Source organism: Armigeres subalbatus, unplaced genomic scaffold, assembly GCF_024139115.2.
Source record: "Armigeres subalbatus isolate Guangzhou_Male unplaced genomic scaffold, GZ_Asu_2 Contig1029, whole genome shotgun sequence".
Taxonomy (NCBI): domain Eukaryota; kingdom Metazoa; phylum Arthropoda; class Insecta; order Diptera; family Culicidae; genus Armigeres; species Armigeres subalbatus.
Window position 1 is genome coordinate 10,639 of NW_026941769.1, and position 20,788 is coordinate 31,426.

Consider the following 20,788-nt stretch of genomic DNA (forward strand, 5'->3'; position numbering starts at 1 on the left):
TGAAATCGTTATTCGTTAGGCACGACAACGCTTGTAGAGGAGTTGAAACTAATGTATTTTCAACTTTTCGGATCATTCGATCAAGGATGAACTCCTATATATTATTAGTATTTATTCAGACTAAGGCCGAAGTGGCCTGTGCGGTATATAAGAGTCTTCTCCATTCGGCTCGGTCCATGGCTACACGTCGCCAACCACCTAGTCAACGGAGGATCCGCAAATCATCTTCCACCTGATCGATCCACCTTGCCCGCTGCGCACCTCGCCTTCTTGTTTCACCGGGTTATTGGTCCGGACATTCTGGCTACGTGCTCGGCCCATCGCAGTCGTTCGATTTTCGCGGTGTGAACGATGGATGGATCACCCAGCAGCTGATGCAACTCGTGGTTCATTCGCCTCCTCCACGTACCGTCCGCCATGTGCACCCCACCATAGATGGTACGCAGCACTTCCTTTCGAAAACTCCCAGTGCGCGTTGGTCCTCCACGAGCAGCGTCCAGGTCTCGTGTCCGTAGAGGACTACCGGTCTAATGAGCATTTTGTAGATTGTCAGTTTGGTACGGCGGCGAACTCATCATTCGATCGGAGCGACTTGCGGAGTCCAAAGTACGTACGATTTCCAGCCACTATGCGTATCCGAATTTCTCTGCCGGTATCATTTCGGCAGTCCCCAGTGAGCTCAAGTACACAAATTCTTCTACCACCTCGATTTCGTCACCACAGATGCCAAATCGCAGTGGGTGGCTCACATTGTCATGAACCTCTTCCTATCATGTACTTCGTCTTCGACGTGTTGATGACTAGTTCGATCCGCTTGGCTTCCTCTTCAGTCTGATGTAGGCTTCCTCCATCTTCTCAAATTACTTGCTCAATGTCGTCGGCGAAACAAAATAACTGAACGGACTTCGTGAAAATTGTACCACTCGTGTCAATCCCTCGCCCTTCGTATTACTCCCTCCAAATCGATGTTGAATAGCAGACACGAAAAGACCATCACGTTGCCGTAACCCTCTGTGGGTTTCGAAGGGACTCGAGAAAGCTCCTGAAACTCGAACTACGCACATCACCCGATCCATCGTCGCGCTTGATCAACCGTATCAGTTTATCCGGGAATCCGTGTTCATGCATTAGCTGCCATAGCTGGTCCCGATCGACTGTATCATATGCGGCTTTGAAGTCGATAAATAGATGATGTGTGGGCACGTTGTATTCGCGTCATTTCTACAATACCTGACGTATGGCGAACACCTGGTCTGTGGTAGAGCGTTCACCCATAAATCCCGCCTGGTACTGCCTCACGAACTGCCTTGCAGTTGGTGCTAGTCGACGGCATAAAATTTGGGAGAGTACCTTGTAGACGGCGTTCAGCAATGTGATTTCGCGGTAGTTGCTACAATCCAGCTTATCGCCCTTTTTGTAGATGGGACACACGACACCTTCCATCCACTCCTGCGGCAAAACTTCCTCCCCCCAAATCTTGGTAACGACCCAGTGCAGCGCTCTAGCCGGTGCATCACCACCGTGTTTATATATCTCTACTGGTAGTTGGTCAACCCCAGGGGCTTTGTTGTTCTTCAGCCGCCAATCTCCTCCTGGATTTCCTGGAGATTCAGAGCCGGTAAGATTATGTCCTGCGCGCGTTCTTCCAGGCCCATCACCATACCGCCAACTTCGTCTGCCACATCGCCATTCAGGGTGTTCTTTCGTAGTGCTGCCGCCACCTTTGGATCACCTCCACGCTCGTTCGTAGGAAGGTACCCGTTTATGTCCTTACACATATCGGGCTGTCGCACGTGGCCCTTACGTGAACGGTTTTAACTTCTCATAGAACTTTCGTGTGTTATTAGCGCGGTACAGTTGCTCCGTCTCTTCACGGTGTCGATCTTCCTTCCTGGTTTTCCGTTTCTTGGTTAGGTGATCTCCATGTGGCCTTGTGGATATTTTTGCGGGGAAATAAAGCACTTTGGATCACCATTCCGCGGGAAGCTGCAAAGTTTATGCATCGTTGGCCGTTGTCATTCGATACGGTGTGCAGACTATCCGGTCCGATGACCGGTCTATACATTTCCTCCCTTCCTACCTGTGTGCGTTCATGTCACCGATGACGATTTTGACGTCCCGCAGTGGACATCCATCGTATGTCTGCTCCAGCTGTGAATAGAACGCTTCTTTCTCGTCGTCGGATCTCCCTTCGTGTGGGCAGTGCACGTTGATGATGCTATAGTTGAAGAAACGGCCTTTAATCCTCAGCTTGCACATCCTTGCGTTGATCGGCTGCCACCCAATCACGCGTTGGCGCATCTTACCCAGCACTATGAAGCCGGTTCCCAGCTCGTTGGTGGTGCCACAGCTTTGGTAGAAGGTAGCCGCTCGATGCCCGCTTTTCCACACTTTCTGTCCTGTCCAGCAAATCTCCTGCAGCGCCACGATGTCGAAGTTGCGGGGATGTAATTAATCGTAGATCATCCTGTCGCAACCTGCGAAACCTGGCGACTTGCAATTCCATGTTCCAAGCTTCCAATCGTGATCCTGTATTCGTCGCCTAAGTCTTTGCCGATTATATCGAGTCGCATTATCTCTTATATTGTTCGTAATTATTGGTTTTCCAGGCGGCTTATTGGGCCTGTGCAAACCTCCTCCTGTCTCATCGGAGGCCGTCGTGTCAGGGCTGTTTAGCGTCCCACCTAACACCAGGACTTGGGCTTGTGCGCTTTGAGCGGCACACGGTCGCTTTGGTGAGGCCTTCTTGCGGATACATGCAGCTTTTATAGAGGTTTAACAGGGCCCACTGTCAAACCCCACCACATCCTAGGCAAGCCCCACAACTCGCAGATGGCCTAGGGAGGGATCGTCAAGCCCTTGGACATAGTCCCTGCTGCCCCCAAAACCTAAACCTGTAAATATTTCAAAGTTAATTTTTTACGACTAGTTTTTTTTTTGTTTTTGGAAAATAATTCTCTCCCTAGTATAACGCCATTGAGCATTTTTGCCGTATAATTCTCTATTTCTATTTCTAATTATTATATATGTTTGCTAGAAAGATGATTGCTCTACAATATTAATAGTTTCTAACAAAGTCAATCAGAAAAAATACTATTTAGTAAAAAATAGATTTCTTTTCACAAATTAGTGTAAATTTCAATTATTGTAAAGAAGCTCATTCCTTTACCGGAAGTGAAACTTCTCGTTGACTTGAACGTGTTTGTACAGCTATCTACCCAATTCGCAATTGCATTTTTTTTATTGATTATTATTTATTTGAAAATTGAGGTTTCTAAAATAACACCATATCTTCTGCACTGTTATTATAATAAAATCAAAATGAGGTAGTATTCTGAAAGCCTCTACGAATACGTTTATCGTCATTGAAGGATTTTTTTTCACTTGATCTATTTACTGATTTCTATTATAATTTTCATGCATTTTGCGTTGAGAGATGACGAGTTTACATGTGCTAGATGTGTTCTAACCTAATATTTATTTGGATTTATAAGATGCATCGAAAAAAAATACCATTTTTATAAAGTAATATGTTTATAAATACAATCGATCCAATAATAACAAAAAGTTGACAATAAATACAACACATGTGAGGTCCTTAAAACCTCTGGCGTTTTACGAGTAATAATGATTGTTAGAGTTAATCAAATTTATTCAATAATTATTATTTTTCTGGTCAATAATTTTTTCGGTGTTGCAACAATCAAAGATTTTTCTAATTAAGCAATGTTTTCAGTTCAATTTTTTGGATTCAAATATGAAACTAGACTTTTACAGAAAATTCTTCTGATTTTCTACGAGAACTTTCGAATTTTAATGAAAGAATTTTCCGAACTGTCATCGGAAATTATTTTTAATTTTTTTCGGATTTCTTCTGAGTTTTTATAAAACTTCGTATTTTATTTACAATAAGATTTCTTGCAAATATTAACGAGAAATTCATCCAAACTTGTGGAAATTTTCAAAAAAATACCAAAGCCTCAATAAAAAAAACTACAAATAGGAGTCTGTTATTTCAATGTGATTTTATAAATTTCCTCTCATCTCTAAATACACAATCATAATCAAATGCTTAAACGTAAATTTATATGTTCATATAAAATCTCACTGTTATTATTAACCATAAAATTATCGAATTTTAAATTTCATGCTCATATGTCGCTCCAAATATTTTACAGAAAACTTAATTTTGTAAATGTGACAAGATGAGCTTGCTTGAGCTTGATTGACTGCTCGTAGTTGCTACTTCATTATGACCAGTTCATGTGTTCCTGCACAGGAAACCAACAGATGTTTGCTTGGGACTAGCTCACATCTTCAATGTACAAGTACTGGTGATCTCATTTGTTAGGTCATACTGGCGTCTGTCACGTCAGAATGCAAGTCAATGTACGTAAGGGGAGGAAATTATGATGAAATCACTCGCCCACTGCTAGCCGACTATACCTCTGCACTTGCCACGAGTTCATACGGAATTTATTGGAATTTTCGGATAAGGTTTGAGACGCAGAGGTCCGTCTTGGTTAACGAGCTGCCAATGTCATAGATAGGAGAAAGCAGCTAATGGAATTTCTAATTGGATGTAGGAAACGAGCTCTAGAGTTCATTTCCAATTCTAGCAGATTACTGGTAGAATATTCAAGTTGAAGGTATAGGAATAGTAATGGAAACGGTATGGAAGTCCATTTCCAGTTCTAGCGATTGCTAGAACATGAGAAATATAGAGAAAGATACAAAGTAGGAGAATGGAACGGACTTGGGATTGAACCCACGACCTCCTGCGTATGAGGCAGAAGTAGTAGCCATATATGACTACCAAGGCCGCTTCTGATTTTGTAAATGTGACAAGATGTGAAGATTGAATTTCTTTCGGCGATTATTTATTTATCATCAGACTAAGGCCGGAGTGGCCTGTGCTGCACATAAAAGACTTCTCCATTCAGCTCGGTTCATGGCTGCACTTCGCCAACCACGCAGTCTGCGGAGGGTCCGCAAGTCGTCCTCCACCTGATCGATCCACCTTGCCCGCTGTGCACCTCGCCTTCTTGTTCCCGTCGGATCGTTGTCGAGAACCATTTTCACCGGATTACTGTCCGACATTCTGGCTACGTGCCCGGCTTACCGCAGTCTTCCGATTTTCGCGGTGTGAACGATGGATGGTTCTCCCAACAGCTGATGCAACTCGTGGTTCATTCGCCTCCTCCACGTACCGTCCGCCATCTGCAACCCACCATAGATGGTACGCAGCACTTTCCTTTCGAAAACTCCAAGTGCGCGTTGGTCCTCCACGAGCATCGTCCAGGTCTCGTGTCCGTAGAGAACTACCGGTCTTATAAGCGTTTTGTAGATAGTCAGTTTGGTACGGCGGCGAACTCTATTCGATCGGAGCGTCTTGCGGAGTCCAAAGTACGTACGATTTCCAGCCACTATGCGCCTCCGAATTTCTCTGCTGGTATCGTTATCGGCGGTCACCAGTGAGCCCAAGTACACGAATTCTTCAACCACCTCGATTTCGTCACCACCGATAGAAAGTCGTGGTGGGTGGCTTACATTGACCTCTCTTGAGCCTCTCCCTATCATGTACTTCGTCTTCGAGTGTTGATGACTTGTCCAATCCATTTAGCTTCGCTTTTCAGTCTGATGTAGGCTTCCTCCATCCTCTCAAAGTTACGTGCCATGATATCAATGTCGTCGGCGAAACCAAATAACTGGACGGACGTGTCAATCCCTGCCCTTCGTATTACTCCCTCCAAAGCGATGTTGAATAGCAGACACGAAAGACCATCACCTTGCCGTAACCCTCTACGGGTTTTCGAAGGGACTCGAGAATGCCCCTGAAACTCGAACTACGCACATCACCCGATCCATCGTCGCCTTGATCAACCGTATCAGTTTATCCGGAAATCCGTTTTCGTGCATTAGCTGCCATAGCTGGTCCCGATCGATTGTATCATATGCGGCTTTGAAGTCGATAAATAGATGATGTGTGGGTACGTTGTATTCGCGGCATTTCTGCAATACCTGGCGTATGGCGAACACCTGGTCTGTGGTAGAGCGTTCAACCATAAATCCCGCCTGGTACTGCCCGAACGAACTCTCTTGCAATTGGTGTTAGTCAGCGGCATGAAATTTGGCGGCGTTCAGCAATGTGATTGCGCGGTAGTTGCTACAATCCAGCTTATCGCCATTTTTGTAGATGGGACACACGACACCTTCCATCCACTCCTGCGGCAGAACCTCGTCCTCCCAAACATTGGTAATCACCCAGTGCAGCGCTCTAGCCAGTGCCTCACCACCGTGTTTAAACAGCTCTCCTGGTAGTTGGTCAACTCCAGGGACTTTGTTGTTCTTCAGCCGGCCGATCTCCTCCTGGATTTCCTGGAGATTCGGAGCCGGAAGTCGCATGTCCTGCGCGCGTGCTCCTAGGTTCATTACCATACCGCCACCGGTGTCTGCCATATCCCCATCCAGGTGTTCTTCGTAGTGCTGCCGCCACCTTTGCATCACCTCACGCTCGTTCGTAAGAAGGTTCCCGTTTATGTCACCCACATATCGGGCTGTGGTGCGTGGCCCTTACGTGAACGGTTCAACTTCTCATAGAACTTTCGTGCGTTATTAGCGCGGTACAGTTCCTTCGTCTCTCCACGGTCTCGATCTTCCTGCTGGCGCTTTTTCCTCCGGAAAATCGAGTTTTGTCTGTTCCGCGCCCGTTTGTATCGTGCCTCGTTCGCCCTCGTGCGGTGTTGCAGCAATCTCGCCCATGCTGCATTCTCTTCTCCTCAACTAACTGCTCACATTCGCCGTCATACCAGTCGTTTCTCTGAACCGGAGCCACCGTGCCTAGTGCAGCGGTTGCGGTGCTTCCAATGGCGGATCGAATATCTCTCCAGCCATCTTCAAGAGATGCTGCGCCTAGCTGCTCTTCCGTTGGGAGTGCCACTTCCAGCTGCTGCCCGTAGTCTTGGGCTTAGTCTACCGTCTACCGTAGCCGCCCAATGTTAAGCCGCAACGGACGACTTCGACGCGTGTTGTACACCGTCGAGAGTTTTGAGCGCAGACATACTGCAACGAGGTAGTGGTCGGATTCAATATTCGCACTGCGGTAAGTGCATACGTTGGCGGAGAAGAATTTACCGTCGATTAGAACGTGATTGATTTGGTTTTCCGTTACTTGATTAGGTGATTTCCATGTGTCCTTGTGAATATTCTTACAGGGGAAGAAAGTGCTTCGGACTACCATTCCGCGGGATGCTGCAAAGTTTATGCATCGTTGGCCGTCGTCGTTCGATACGGTATGCAGACTATCCGGTCCGATGACCGGTCTATATATTTCCTCCCTTCCTACCAGAGCGTTCCTGTCACCGATGACGATTTTGACGTCCCGCAGTGGGCATCCATTGTATGTCTGCTCCAGCTGCGCATAGAACGCTTCTTTCTCGTCGTCGGATCTCCCTTCGTGTGGGCAGTGCACGTTGATGATGCTATAGTTGAAGAATCGGCCTTTTATCCTCAGCTTGCACATCCTTGCGTTGATTGGCTGCCACCCAATCACGCCCAGCTCGTTGGTGGTGCCACAGCTTTGGTAGAAGGTAGCCGCTCGATGCCCGCTTTTCCACACTTTCTGTCCTGTCCAGCAGATTTCCTGCAGCGCTACGTCGTCGAAGTTTCGGGGATGTAATTCATCGTAGATTATCCTGTCGCAACATGCGAGGCCTAGCGACTTGCAGTTCCATGTTCCAAGCTTCCAATCGTGATCCCTTATTCGTCGCCTACGTCGTTGCCGATTGTATCGAGTCGTATTATCTTCTACGTCGTTCGTAATGTTTGTTTTTAAAGGCGGCTTATTGGGCCTGCGCAAACCTCCTGTCTCGTCGGAGGGCCGTCGTGTCAGGGCTGTTTAGCGTCCCACCTAACACCAGGACTTGGGCTTGTGCGCTTTGAGCGGCACACGGTCGCTTTGGCGGAGCCTACTTGCGGATACATGCAGCTTTTTATAGAGGTTTAACAGGGCCCACTGTCAAACCCCACCACATCCCAGGCAGGCGCCACAACTCGCAGATGGCCTGGGGAGGGATCGTCAAGCCCTTGGACATAGTCCCTGCTGCCCACACAATTGACTGCACGTCATTATAGACGGACTAGTTCAAAACATAATGGCGTCTCAAATAAACAAATATTAGGATCTTTGGTAACATAAAAGTATCGATAACATTCATAACGCTTTCATACGTTGCTTCAAATTCATTATTACAAAAGATTAGTAAAAATCTTCGCATGGCAGCTGCCGCTTGAAGAATAACGGTATGAAGTCTTCGTTCTTCGATGTCGTCATGACGATTTGGTTACACGACGAAAGCTAACGTCGTGCGCGAGTTACAACCGTAACCAACCGGACTTGGCCGAATTCCATCGGTCGTCAACGTAAGCGAAAACCACTTGGGCATGGAGCGGCAACGAGCATCATCAGCAGTTATCGAATACGATCTATTGGGACTTTGATCGTGAAGTGCTGAGAAAGCATTCTTGGTCACGTAGGTTGAACTGTAATTAAGTCAGAGCAGGGCAAATAAAGTTAGTCTTAATCTAGCAGTGAACTCGAGTGTATCTTTTTAAAAAAGAATTTTTCGTCCCGGAATCTTTAACTCGCGTCATTGACGATGTGTAGAGTAGCAATGAAGACACTGCAACTCATCGCTACTGTGGCATTTCGTGCAATGACGATGACTATTGTCAGCCCTGATCTTAAGGCCAGGATGGCCTTTCCTTTAAGAAAAGATATTGGAATGTTATGTTGATCTTGACCTGCCGTGACCGAGTGGAACACTTTTGGAGAGTTTTCCAGCATCATCGGTGTATTTTTGAAATTACTAAATTGCACTTTATCAATGATCCCAAACTTCCAGCCAAGAGTGTATCCGTAAAATCGCCATAGAGTGGAGCCTTCCACTCGGCTTGTTGAATTGATAACAGGATGCATACATATATTTATTACAAATTTTAGTCAGTACCGGCGGCAGATAATCCTATTTGTAGAGTCAATATTATGAAAATTACATTCATTAAGTGTCTGATCATGATTGGGTTATGGCGTTATACTTTTGTGCCTAAATAAATTGCATTACTGTTTGTTAAAGCGTTTCTGAGTTTGGGAGCCGGTTTCACAGAAATTACACTCGATGGGACGCGTTGGCGGGGAGGGCAGCAGTCAGGTCGCAGGTATAAGAACTTTTTCCCGCCGAGGACAATCACACGAAGACCAGAAAATCGTGACAAATTGAGTTTGGTTCTTGTGCGGTGCCTCGACGTGGTCGTAAAAGTGATTTATATGGAAATGCCTGGTTTTGTGGCCGCTCTGTCGTTCCGTTCCGTTCAACGATAAATCAGTTCTAGGAAATATTCAGTTCCTTATCGGCATTTCAACTCCCCCCTCCCCCTCCCACTCACAAACAATCAGTGATTAGTGCATGGGTCCGGTCAAATGGTGGAATTCTTCAATTGTTGCTGAAACGATTTATGATGACTGCGGTTACGATTAGAATCAGTTGTGCGTGATGGTGCTGGTATTAGAATTCAGTCGGTTATAAGGAAAAGGGGTTTAAACGACAGGAATTAAAGAATTCTTCACATAAGTATTCTTAGACTTAGATATTATATTAAAATATATGCCATAAAGCTTATAAGCGAAAATTTTTTCCTGGGCATAAATCAAATTCAATCGAAATATCACTTGCATTGTTTTGCGAGCTCCACAATTGAAGACTCGTTATTTCTGCCGGCTTTCATAGCAGTAATAAAAATCTGTGACTAAGTCTGGTCTTAGTTGGAAGAAAGTAAGAAAATCAATGATTTCAATCTTAATTAGGTCGATTCACGATTATGTTCGATGAGGTGACCTTCAGAGGTAACAAAACAATATGAGAAGCTGTGTTTTAAAATTGGTTCTAACCTGCCCTGCCTCAATGAGTACAAGAACTTGATCAACATTCGTATTTAATATCATTAAAAGAATTGCTCATAGCTTATAACATTCACTACGAAAGTTTCGCTTCTCGTTAAATTTTTCTACTAATCTTGTATTTGATGAGTCTATAGTTAAACTACTTTTGATTAGTATCATAAATCTTCACAAAACTATCCTTTATATAGTTTTTTTTCTATTTCATGCTTCTTCGCACCACATAATTGCGCAGCCAGTAGTTGTGGATTACGTTCAACTACTTACAATACTGCTTCTACTAACTTCTACTAACTTCTACTTACCAACCGTGCTGCGAGTGACTAACCAACGGTGAACGCACGGACTTGGTTTCGCGTTAAAGTTTTTCAATTATAATTTCTGTTGTTCCATTCCTGTCCTCTGGCAGGGGAAAGTTTCGTGCTCGGAGTTTTTCCCCATCTCGCGGTCGCTTGTTGTGAGCTGATACTTTTCTATGCAAATTTCACACCCGTTTACGTTCATCATCACCAACAATGCAGATCAGCTTCCAATGCTTCTAAACTCGAGCATGATTGCAGTTGAGTCGTAAACAGGATTTTTAACTTTTGTAATAAGGAAGAACTGTTTTAATCAGCAGTAACAAGATAAATGCAGGACAGATGTTCTTTCAAAACGGGGCATTTTACTTTTTGCCGTCTTTAAAATGCGTACAATGAAACGTTCGTTCGAACATTTCATTTTCCACTGATTTGTGTTTTTCTATTTAGTTTCATATTTATTAATCCTCAACCCTTCTTATCAGTTTGTATTTTTATGTGAATTTGATTTATCATTTTTTTTACCAGCTTGAGCCCGAAGTGGCGTACCCGAAACGTTGTGGAGTGAAAAGAGCTAAGGTGGATAAGGCCTAAATATGGGTTTCCGCAGTTAGGCAGTTGAAGATTGCTGTAGATGGTTTAAAGCAGGATTGTGTACATTCATATTTGTTGACATTGCTCTTATAGGTGTGATCGGAGTCACGGTAAATGCTGGGTAAAGCGTACGGTTGGTACTTCGCGTACCTGAAGGAATAAAATAGACCCGATCTCGCGTTCCTTAGCCTCTTACCCAGCAACTCCTATCCATACCTCCTCGTGGGGCTGGCTGGCATACGAGCAACCTTAGGGAAGATGGGGTAACCAACCCCGGTGGGAACTATGATTGTGGCAAGGCAAGGGGTTTGCTCCTCTCCGGAGGTGCAAATCTAACTGAGCGACTGTCTCCATGTCAGGTTTGGCTCACAACAGCGTATGTTCTCCATGTAAGGGGCGGCTGATCATCGTCCGAGTGCCGGCGAGTGAAACTGTGCACCATTAGAGGGTGATCGCTCTCTTCGGTGGGGTTTGATCCCACGAAACCAGTCTAAAAGCTTTGTAATATGAATTGGAAGAATCTCTTCAATGTTTCATTTAATAATATAAAATAGCAGCCTAGCGCTGACATTCTCTTTAATAAATATGACTCCGGCCTTTTTTCAATCAAATGCCTTTCCTTTTGCTAATGGATTTAGTCTTATGTCAAATAACTAGCTATAGTCTTCAAACGTTTTATAGCTGAAAAATGTTTCATTTCGAAAAAAATATATCCCTTACTGAAAAGCCTTGCCATCGCTTCCACCATATACGTTAAACAGATCCAAAATTAATCAAGAAATGGAATATCCAATTTTACGGTGGAAATCGACTCACGGTTTTCCGCACAGAGAAGCATCATTTTCACCGTACAATCATTCTGACGGGCGAGCTGACTCCCGGTGATTGGCGCGAGCTCGTCACGCGATCGTCTTTCCATTCCCGCAGAGCGGCGGAATATAAGTTAATTACCGCAATGCAATGCCTGCCGAGCCGCGGCTGCACAACAACTGGCAGCGAGGGCCTAATTGCACGGGTGGTATACACATACGGAACGCCTCCACTCGGCCGGGAAGGCTGCGGAAAGGCAGTAACCGCATTCAACGCTCGAACACCGCCAAGGTGCAGTCCAGCAAATTTTCCAAACACCTTGCATCATGCAATCCATCGGGCAACGAGCACGAGTCATGTTTTTGTGTTATAAATTATCAAATACATCTAGCGCGGTTGGGTTGCGAGTTGGGTAAAAGAACTGCGGGAGGTGTTCTAAATAGTTGAATAGAGAAGTTGAAATATCAGAAAAGGGCTATATCGGTAGCAAGCCAAAAGCGCGATTTGGCACACCCCTCTAAAAGAGCTTCATTCTAATTCAGTGTAAGTATAACGCAATTAAATTGCGCCTAAGGATATGAATTTTAAGACATATTTCTTATATAACTTAGGTCAGCTTAGGAAATGCCCAAAACACGAACTAAAATTTATCATCGGTAACGCAAACGCACAGGTCGGAAGGGAAGAGTTCTTTCGCCCAGGTAAGAAATATCTGGAAAAACAGGCACCAAAATACGAATTTTCAACTCTAACGTGAAATCTGTGCTGTTATACGCTAGCGAAACATGGTGTGTATCAGTGGAGAACAATCAACGGCTGCAGGTGTTCATTAGCAGATGGCTGCGGTATATAATTCGTGGCCTGGTGGCCTCACAACTGGATCTCAAACAACGAGCTCCATCGTCCTTGTCACCAGAGGCTGATAGCAACAGAAATTCGGGATCGGAAGTGGGGCTGGTCGGCCACACTCTACGTAGGGCGGAAACAAAATCTGTAAACAAGCATTAGACTGGAACCCAGCGGGACATCGCAGCAGAGGCAGACCCAGAGGCTCATGGCGGCGAAGCCTCAATAAAGAAATAAAAGAAGTCGACCGAAATCTAACCTGGCAACAGGTTAAAGCGATAGCCGGGCAACGCTCAGGATGGAGATCTTTCAAGTCGGCCCTTTGCACCACCGGAGGTGTACGGGATCCGTAAGTAAGTAAGTAAGTCATTGAAAAGAAAAGCCTTCGCGCATCTACCAATGATAACGGCCTGAGGCTAGTCAATTTTGCCGCAGCCAAAGGAATGGCTATCTGTAGCACCCATTTTGCACGCAAGGACGCAAGAATATTCGAAAGCACACCTGGAGACACCCAAATGACGATACGTGTTCCCAAATCGATCATGTTTTGGTGGACGGTCAATATTTCTCAGATGCCATGTAAGGGCCTTCCGAGGCCCTAACATCGACTCCGCTCACTCTGGTGGTATGTAAGATTCGCGCTAGGCTGTCCAGCATCACGAGTTCTAGGCATGAGAGAACTATGTTGCTGAATATTTATCGCTTCTCACTGATCACTTCAAACTTCTCGCTACTTACTCTTAGTTCTCACATCTTACTTCTCATCCTTCTCATTTATCACTTCCTTCTCACATCGCACTTCTCATTTATCACTTCTAACTTCTCTTAAGATTCTCACTTTTCACTTCTCACTTCACACTTCTCGCTTACTTCTTAGTTCCCACTTCTTAATTCTCACTTCTCACACTTATACACACACATAGTTCGCTTTGTTGTATGCACTGAAGAGCTTCGACGTAGCTCAGCGAACTATGTGTGTGTATAAGTGTGAGCAGTGCGAAGTAAGAAGTGGGAACTAAGAAGTAAGCGAGAAGTGTGAAGTAAGAAGTGAAAAGTGAGAATCGACAGAGAAGTTAGAAGTGATAAATGAGAAGTGCCATAATGGAATTCGTAGGCTGTACTCACGAACGAATTGCAACAAGACGCTATCCTTAACGTACGTAATATCGCAGAATTCTTCCTTGGCTATCTTCATACAGCGTTGCAAACTGCCACAAGAAAGTTTGTATTCCTTGGGGGCGGGATTAATGGACAAGTCGTCGCCTAAACATCATTTGAAGGCATCGCTCTGCGCATTTAAATTGTTTCCTGTTGATTCGGATGATTTTTTAGCATCGATTTGACCGGGAGTTCACAAAAAGTCTCAAAAAGACTGTTGAAATATGTTGAGCTATAATGCCCAACTATATTTGACCATTCTATGATCAAACACACACTTCAAATACATGAGCATGAGCATGATTGACCGCCCACGGTTGCTACTCCGTTATTGCCAGGTCAGCTGTAATTATACAGAGAGCCAACAGATGAAGTTTGGGACTAACATCATCTTCAATGTGTAAGAACTGGTGACCCGAAAATAAGCAATACCAGCGCCGGCCGTGTCCGAATGCAGGTCAATTAAGGAATGGGTAGGAAAATGTTTACATGATCATGATACTCGCTTTGATAGAAGCCGACGAGTCATCTGCACTTCCACGAGAAATCACTGGGATGTTGGATACATGGGGTAGAGTATTGGCAGGCAGGGTTCGTTTTGGTAAACGGTATGCCGTGTATAGCGTGTAGTTTGATTAATTCAAAACATAATCGAACGAACACTAATTATTTTAATTACCGACCGCACTAAGCAGAACAAAATTGTCGATGACCAGCCGATCTCTCTGCTAACCGCACTAAGCAGAACACTATTTTCGATGACCGGCCGATCGTTCTGCTTACTGACGCGAACTGCATCTTCACTTTCTAATTAACTTACTCACCCGCACAACGCAGAATAACATTTCGATGATCGGGCGATCGTTCTGCTGTCCGCACAAAGCAAAACAAATTATGTCATGACCGGCCGATCGTTCTGCCTACTAAATAAATCACGACTGTAAGTGTCCTCTGAATGCTGAACATTTGTCTGTCAAGCAACAAGCAAACATGATCTACTTTTTTCACTCAATTCCGACAGAAAATTTGATATTCCTAAATAAACGTCGATTTGAAGATAGTCAAATAGATTCAAGCAAAGCCCAGAGTAAATATCAATTGTGATCTAGAGCTAAAAGTCTCTCTGAAAGAACTTCCGTTGGTATTCAAACAGAATTCCATACGGAATTCGGAAAAAATCCGTTCAAAATTCGGACAGAACTCAATTCGAAGTTCCAATAGAAAAATCCATTCAAAATTTCATAAGAGCTCCGCTCGAAATCCAAACACAATTCCAATCACAATGCGAACAGTACTGCATTCGAAACCCGAACAGAAATTCATTACAAATTAGAAAAAAAAAAAAAAAAAAAAAACCCTGATTAATCCACCTAGCAGTGTTGGTGCCTTTCTCGCGCAAAAAAAAAACGAGTGAGTGCTTTTTAGCATGTTTTGCGCAAAGAAAATAGTATTTTGGCCATAACTTCTGATCCCATAGTCCAATCTGGCCAATTTTCAATAGCAAACAATGGAACAGGATTCTCAGTCGAATGGAACTTGTTGCGAGTAATTCGGCCAATGCTAAGTTCCAAAAAGTGTGTCTACAAAATTTTGTACACATACACACATACACACATACATACATACACACAAACAGACATCACCTCAATTCGTCGAGCTGAGTCGATTGGTATATAACACTATGGGTCTCCGAGCCTTCTATCAAAAGTTCGGTTTTGGAGTGATCTTATAGCCTTTACGTATACTTAGCATATGAGAAAGGCAAAACAGATTAATCCACCTAGCGGCGATGATGCCTTTCTCGTGCATCGAAAAATGTACTGAAAAAATACATAAGATTGAAAAAAAAAATTACAAAAGGGACCCTTTGGGAAAAAACAATGATTTTCAATAATTCAATAATAGCAAACAATGGGACCGCATTCCCGTCGAATCTAACTTGTTGCGAGTAAATCGGGTAATGCTAAGTTCAAAAAAGTGTGTCTACAAAACAAACACACACACATACATACATACACACATACAGACATCACCTCAATTCGTCGAGCTCCTATCAACATTTTGTTTTTGAAGCAGTATTATAGCCTTTACGTACACTTAGTGTACGAGAAAGGCAAAAACATTTAAAATTCAAACAGAAGTAAATTCGGAATTCAAAAACAATTTCATTCGCAATGCTTAAGAAATTCCATTCGGAATCCGAACAGTATTCCATTCCGATTTCAAGAAAACTCTATATCGAAAATCGAATAGAATCCCATTCGGAACTCAAACAGAACTCTATACGGAATCCGAATAGAATCCAATTTGACAATCGAAACGATTTTTTTTAAACTCATACAGAATACCATTCACACATTGAAGAGAACTCCATTCGGAAATCGACAGATCTCCATTTGGAAAACCAACTGAATTACATTCTGAATTCAAACAGAATTTTATTTAACAATCGAAAAGAATTCGAACAGAATTACAATCAAAGATATGAAACAGAATTCCATTCGCAATCCGAACAAAAATCCATTCGTTGCGTCCTTAGCTTAGACTGACTGTGCATATCAATGGTTGCTACTCCGTGATTGATCAGAACTGGTGTAATTTGCACTTCGGTCCAAGTGAATAGTGGTTGGGATTTACCATCTATTCTCGAAGTACACATTTCAGCAGCTCGCAAATGTTGATCACTAACGGCGCCGGCCAGATCCTTACAGTCAGTTGGGAAAGGGAAGGAATGTTATTGTATGGTTATTGTTGCTACTAGAGACCGAGAATACCTCTGCATCTCCACAATTACCACGGGAAGGAAGTTGTGTTAGCTGAGAGGGATTATCAGTAACATAGATCAGGATTCACCATGGAAAGCGATGTGACCTATGTAGCTTTTATGCAACTGTATTAGGATTCCCTAATTTTGTTCAATTGTTCATCCTTTGCGAGGATAAACAATCAATTACTTAAAGTGAGTGATTGTTCATTTGAATTTTTGCTTAAGCGCCCGCGTCATCATTTCTTTAACGCGGTATTGAAAATGAAACGGCTGTTTAACCACATCGATAATAATCGGAAAGCTAGTGTCGATCAAAAACCCTTATTTTATCTCAATTTGAGGTTAAATAAGAATGCCCAGCCAGACATATTTGGTTAATTTACGTTTATTTTATATGTTGTTTATTTTTCATTACTTTATTTTGTGTGTGTGCTATGAGAATGTTTTCATTTTTATTTCAACTATTGTTCACTCTTATGGATTCATTGTCCAAAAAGAATGAGCAATATTTATTGCCGTTTACATAAAAGTAGAAGTGTGTTGAATCAAAACCAAACCTATAGCAACAAAATGTTTTTCAATTGCTGAATGTGTAGGACTAATAATAAAGTGACAAGGGCTAAGATAAATGGTTACACTTGGTGTAATTTAACTAATTGTTCGTTTGAAGAAGTATTTAGAATTAACATCTGATTTTTAAAGTGATTTTTCTTAGCTTACAGTTTATCACTTTAAAGCTCTGAACAGGCTATTACTAATTATCCTTTCCGAGAATAAACAATTAATTGCTCAAGGTGGAAAATTGTATACTTATATTGTAGCTGACGTGAGTTCAAGATACTTTTGCGTTTTTATATCATCAACGCTAGGGAAATAAATTACTCATAATAAACAAAACCATAGAGTTGCTTCGAGTTTCATATTCCGAATTGTTTGTCTGCTATTTCATCATAGTATTGCTTATAAACGATGTGAGTGAACGATTGTTCATTTGAATTTGGACTAAAATGCCTACATAGGCCTACATTACCATTTCTTCAGCTCGAGGATTTGCATTGCTCACAGCGGAGGATAAACAATGATGATACCAACAAGTACAGTTAGAAAAGAAGAAGAATCTAAAACAATTAGTTAGGCCTCACTGAATTCAGTCCGTGTATGATTTTATCGTTGATTTTATGCCATTGAAAAGGATAAAAGAACCATTGAAAAGGATAAAAATGCGCCTTCGTCCGTTGCATCGAAACATCCCAGATATCCGTCCAGTTTAGCAAATCCTTCCTCGAAGTCTGAACACATTAGCGAATAGGAATCACGTAACTTAGTTCCTGGTATTTGATTCCCACACCCAACCGGCGGTTGTTAGACCCTCCAACAATTCTGTATAAGAATCTACCAACACTTGTGTAAGAACTGGGCATATGCGAAATTGTTAGATTCTTATACAAATATTGTATAAGAATCTAACAATTTTGTAAGCTTTTCTTACATTCTTTGTATAAAAATCTAATACATTCGCATATGCCCAGCTCTCATACAGGTTACGGTAGACTCTCACACAGAACTGCTAGAAAATCCAACAACCGCCGGTTGCGTGCAGGGATGAGGGTGGCGTATAATACAGTATATAAGTAATGTTCAATTTTGAAATCAGCAGCTCTTGCGTTTCTTGAGTTCTCCATACATATCTCAATTTTTCAATCATTGAAAACGCGAAAAATTGACAATCGAAAAATAAACACGTCTATTTTCTAGCTCAGCACACTATAGTGCGTATATATATATATATATATATTTCCTCGATCAAACACACACTTACATACTCATGCAATGGCGGGCATAGAGAGCTTTCAATTAATAACTGAGAAAATGCCAATAAAATACTAATTTGAAAAGCAGGCCAAGTTCCAGTTGGAATGTAGAGCCATTGAAGAAGAAGAAGAAGAAGATGTGCGCTGTCAAACTACAAATTTGACACTGCTTACATTTGTCGTACCTGTTAAGCGTCGAAAGCTATGCAGGGTGGCCCGCAACCAGAGACACTCCCCTACATAAGTGGTCAGCCTCTAGCAACCGGATTCTTCTTGGAGAATGCTGATCATTCTTGCTCGAACTCTACTGTAGTGCGTCTCGGACTTGGCTTCCACGGGAGAATAATTGTTTGAACACCCGAGTTCCTTGGAAGCTCAAAAACGAGATAGGATTTCTTCTAAACCACCGGTTGTTGCCATGCCACAGAAAAAATTCGACTGGACACCGCCCAGCCGAATATTGGATCCATTGAAGTGGGTAGACCGATCTTAAGATCCATTTTATTACCGGTCTTGAAAATCGCCAAGAAATGCTGAATATTGAGGACCAGGTCCACCGCCTTGGAATTAAAAATTGCAGTACCCGCCAACTACTCACCTTGCGGAATCTTCCGGCACACTCTTCGGATGTTCATCATTAGTAGATCTGCCGTAGCTTTCGACAGAATGAGGAATTCTGTTTTACAAGCAAATCAGGAAACTCGTGACTTTATCGTCACCACAGTCTTATGTTTAATTAACATATTGGATTGTCCTATACCCCATCGTTGGATGTTCAATCTTTGGCACATCTTCCTCGTCATGAAGTCCATCAAGACCATCTCTTTGCACTATCGCTCTTGCTGGACCTGATTGGACCGATTGCGGAAGTAACGCAACTGATAAGCAACCGTCAAACGCAGCCAACATGTTTGACAGTCGCATTTAGGTTGCCTTTTATACAACACGGTACTGATATACGGTTTGTGCGCACACGATTTTGCAATCAAACATTATGTTATCGATTTATCGACTCCGACAAATTGTTTTTTAATAGCACACAAATATTTTTGGAACTTTGAAACTTCATTGGAAACTTTACCCGATCGGTTCATGAGACTCTCCTTTCCAAAGTTATAGGCCGAAAAGTGAAGTAGCAGCGCTTCGGGTGAAACGTGATTATCTTGAAACCAGAGGCGCCGTCACGTTCCGAGACGTGGGTAGGACAAAAAATGTATTATCAAATCTATAAAATACTCTCTTTATTTAGGATTTTCTGGAGATCCTCTAGGATTTCAAAGAGATTTTTATGCCATCCTCAGATAAGTTATAAAACCTCTATGGCTACTAAGACAATCATTGCATTTCCAGAGTTTAATAACATTTTCAAGAAGTATGTCTTACGAATTTCCAGAATTGATCATAGTTTTCTCCTGTCATAAGACGAGTTTATACCATCCCATTGAATTCCACCATTAAGTGGTGGAATTCAATGGGATGGTATAAACTCGTCTTATGACAGGTGAAAACATTCCACTAAAAAGCTCAAAATAATTTTCTTATCATAGTTTTCTGTGAATTTAATAAAATATTCAATGGTTTGAAGCAATTAGCATAAACTTCTAGAAATTGAAACCTTTAGAAATCTTTAGAAACATCGCTTCGATCTACCAGTAAAGCTTATGATCGACAAAGAATCTTTCAGGGTGTTCAGTACTAGTAGTTGAACACTACAGTACAGTAGGATTAAGGGTTTTCAGAAATTTCTACTACATTGCTACTACACATCCGGATGTGCTACAGTCATCATAAACTACTTCATTTTGGCATATTTCTTGTTCTCTCATATCCTTGTTTAGTTTCTCAATTTCTGGAGACAAGCTCGGCAGTCTAGTGACCACAGCTTCTGGCTTATAGACATGAGGTCTGACAAATACTACATCACATAAATATTACATCACTTTTTAAGTGAATCCTAGATGAAAGTGTAAATTTATTATTTATCTACCCTACAGAATTGACGGAATGTCCTTTCTGTGATATTACGGGGATGCAGACGTCTTCTCGATTCCTACAATAACTACACACTAACATTCCTCTCCTTTCCTGACTGACTCTATATTTGAGTACTGCTGAAAGTTCGGCCAGGCTGATCTATATCCTTGTTTAGATGTTCAACCTTTGTTTTTAGAAATTAGAGATTCTCTGAGCCTCCCTGAACTAGCCGAAATAAAAACGTAGTTTCACCAAATTTTCTACAATTTTATGGAAGAGTAAAAACTATTAGAAACTTCAAGACATACATCATTGACCACTTTTTGGAATAGAAAAAATCCTCACAGACTCTGAAGAACCTTTCATAATAAATTTCTCTTTACAATCCCGAAAACCTCCACGATTATCAGTTTAACCTCTGATAAATTTTCAAACTCTGATTAACTCTGATCTAGAAATTGAAACAGTATTAGATTTTTCAGTTGTCCATATTGTATGTTCTTACAATAATCATGGGTAGGACAATGCTTCGACTGTCCTACCCAGGCATTCAGCGTTGGACATGTCCTACTTG